Genomic DNA, 3,652 nt, shown 5'->3' with positions numbered 1-3,652 from the left:
GCAAATTCTCTCTCTGACACTAATGGCGCATGAAACAGAAGCGATATAGCGTTTCCTTGTTTAATCCTCCACACAAAGTAGATCTGTGCTTAAACACTACTACTTTAATAGGCATTATGGAGGTAAGAGGAAAAGAAAATGCATTGAAACGTATTGAAGACAGACAATCAGTTACCTTCATAAGATTCATATAAACTCCCCACCCTTAATTCAATATTTAAATTTTTCTTACAATATTTTGATCATCGCGAACAATGAGCTTGTATTTTCTCTTTGCATCCATCTTCAGTGTGTCCCTAGAGATCGGCCAAAAACAACCTTCTGGTTGCCGATTGTTTGTTTGGAGTAAAGAAAACTCTGATTAATGGCCGGTCGACATCAGCACATTGTAGGAAATTAAAATTAAAATTGAATTAAACAATTCACAGGAATTTTTATCTAGAAAGCAATGCAACATTTTTCATGTTGAAGGTTTGTAAAGGGATAAACCTGGTTCTTCCATATGAAATATGTTTTTGAGGGTCGTCGGGCCTCTTAAAAAACAGACCATGAGTGTAAAATTGCCATGGAGCTAAAAAAGCTCCCATCATGTTTCAGTGTAAATCGTCAGTCTGTCCTGTTGTGTTTGAAGCATTTTGTTAGCATATTTATCATTGTGTGGAACGCTTCCCGAAACTGTCGCTCCATATTTCAAAGCCAATGCACACTGAGCTGGGTGTCCCTTTAACAGATTTCATCCAAATACAAACACCACATGGTCACATACAACACGAGCCTATTTTTGGTCACAGTCTCTGAAAGACCTTAAAGATTGCAAACTTGGAGGTGGAACATTCCAAAGTCTCATCAAGGCATGCAGAACGGATTCTGCTAATCCAATGGTGGAGTTTCTTTCATCTATTGGCTTTTGCCTGAGAGCGCTCTCATCTGTTTCCAGTGCGAGTCCTGAGAGAAAACAGGCAGGTGGGCTGTGTGAACGCTACACATCAACAGTCTATCCAAGAATAGTTAAGCAGATCTCACACAGTTTACCATATCATTTTTTTTTTCTTGCCTTGTTTTACCAGGTCCATAATCAGGATTTAATATGCTTATTTATGCTATTGTAAGGGTCATTTTAAATGGAAGTAATCGTGTTTGTGTTTGTGTACACCCTCTTTCCAGCATGTACCCGGCATATGAATAATTAATATGGTTGCTTTTTTTGGAACTTTTGACAGTTTTATTTACACTGTTTTTGTTGATTTTAAATATGTTTACTTATAAAACATTAGATGAAGATAATAATGAAAAAAACAAATTAGCATAGAATGCTTTAAAAAAAAAATTATTCTAATCTTAATCTAAATAAGGACTTTTTACAATAATGCCAACTTGACATTTTAAGTTTAGAGTTAATTAATTCCACTCCAAAAAGCCATGCAAACCTTTTTGTTTGTTTTTACATTATAAACCTAATTTGTATATTATACACCACATTTTTAAGAACCGGTGGTCTTAAAATTGGCATTAAATTTGTATTATTATTTTAAAATGGTTACAACTTGTTTACTAAATTTCAGTCCAAGTTTTACAACTGAAAGGATTGGTATTAATTCACATAGCTGTGATAACACAAATTTCCTGATCGGTTTTGGTTTCACCGCTCTCCTTGAAATAGAAAGTTTTGTCAAAGTAATTGACTTTTCAGCTTTTCCCGAGTTTATACACTTATCTCTGCTTCTCAGCCTTGAGGGAGAGAGAGACTGTGAATATACGCGCACTGAATTATTTAAGGCAGATCTTGTGATGGCGGAAGATTCAGACAGCTGATTTTGGCAGCCATTGGAATACCTGTCAATTCACACATTCTGTGCTGTCTACCAGGTTTAGACAACTCTCCTGTTTTTTTTCTGTCTTGGCTAGAAACACAGCCTGGCAAAGGACCAAAAAAAAGGAGAAGTGCAATCACAAGACATTTCTTCTCCAGGCGAACTTTGCCAATCTAAAGTTGCCCGCCTCCTCACTCGCACTAAAAGATCTGCTCACATCGTTCCCATTCCCGTCACCTGCACTGCTTACCTGTTTCATACCGGCGCGTACAGTATATGACCCTCATCCTTTATCCCTAATACTCATCTGAGCTACTCCACTCCTATTCCCCTGTCCGTTCTCACAGGCTCTGAGAAAGTCTCTTCCGTCAAACTCTTCAGTCTCTTTTCCCTGTGCTACTCTCACATGTCAGTTTAATGATTCTCTCCTTCTGCTGTTGATTTACTCAGATATTCTTGTGTGTGTGTTTCCTGTTTTCTCAGCACTCTGCTTTTGCTTTGTTGTTTTTGTTTCCTTCTGTCTCATTTTGTTCCCGTGATGTAGTCTTTTTGTTTTATTTTCATTGGTCAGTTTTCTATAATTAATTGCTCTTCACACTGTTTTCTTGTTTATTATACTCTTTGCAAATTTAAATTCAAGAAATTCCTATAATAATAATAATTAGTAGTATAAGTAGTAAATAATTAAATAATAATAATTACTAATAGTAATAATAACAACAAAAACAATAAATGTTTATGAATTATAAAATAGTAAACGATTTATTAGTTGGTTTTTGTTGATATTATTACTATTAGTAGTAGTAATAATAATAATAATATGAATTATTATTATTATTATTATTATTAATAAATTACATTTCCAGAAGTTGATAATTATAACAACAGCAACAATGATAATGACAAAACATCTTAAAAGGAAATGTATTATTATTATTTCTTATTCTTATCATTAAGACAATTTTAGTAATATTAGTTATAATGCTAAACAATACAAATGTAATGTAAGTCCAAAGGAACACGTTTTTTTGGACTTATTTGGCATCGGTTAAGCCTGTTTTATGCTTCTGCGTCGAATCGACAGCGTACCACCGCAGACCCATCAGCGTTGACGCGAACCCCTCGTCGACCCCTCTGCCGTAGCTCGACGTGAACCTCCAAAAATGTGTAACTACGCGTCAAGGCAACGCAGACAGCAAGGGCTGTGATTGGTCAGATTATACATCATTTCAGGAGTGTAGCTTTTCTGGTTTCTCCCTCCCGCTGTAGCGCCATTTTTAACATTTACACCCTCGTACTGATAATTATAATACACTTCAATCAATCAATAAATCAACGTTTGTTTTGAAAAACAGTTTGTTGTTTATTTACAATACAATGTTCATGGTTACATCATGGATAATACATTAACTAACCAAGTCTGCCACGGGACACTACATTATCCTGCCATAGCACAGTTCCATGTGCAGACTGAAAAAAAGCCTTCAAGTCATTGCGAACAGCTATGGCAGCTCGGGTGGAACGGGCCCTGGACATCATGTTGGTTCTATGTGGACAAAGTTTGCGTCGTCTTGTTGTTCAACGTCGATTAGCTCCAGCTGCAACAACATTCTCTCTATTTCGCTCGCCATTGTCGTAAATGAAAAAGCGGAACCGGCGCACGGAACCAAAACAAACTAGCAAAGAGATTCGCAAACCACACACCCCCTAGTGTTCTGGCGGTGAAATGCACCATGATGCAAAGCAACCTGACGCAGAACCATAAAACGGCCACGAGTGACAGCGTAGCTACGGTGTGGAGTTGATGCATGATGATGCCTTTAAGGGCAACTCAATGGGGA

General features: G+C 36.9%; 1 long non-coding RNA gene across 1 annotated transcript; it reads right to left on the bottom strand.

The window, feature by feature from the left end:
* Window positions 1–527: 527 nt before the first annotated feature.
* LOC120476832 (uncharacterized) lies at window positions 528–2,197 on the bottom strand. The gene is made up of 2 exons (XR_005622275.2): window positions 2,062–2,197; window positions 528–945 (listed from the first exon to the last, which is right to left on the bottom strand). It is a non-coding gene; the product is annotated as an uncharacterized LOC120476832 (long non-coding RNA).
* Between the last annotated feature and the right edge of the window lie 1,455 nt (window positions 2,198–3,652).

Source organism: Pimephales promelas, chromosome 15, assembly GCF_988280905.1.
Source record: "Pimephales promelas chromosome 15, fPimPro1.hap1.1, whole genome shotgun sequence".
Taxonomy (NCBI): Eukaryota; Metazoa; Chordata; class Actinopteri; order Cypriniformes; family Leuciscidae; genus Pimephales; species Pimephales promelas.
This window is presented reverse-complemented; position numbering and strand designations above follow the sequence as displayed.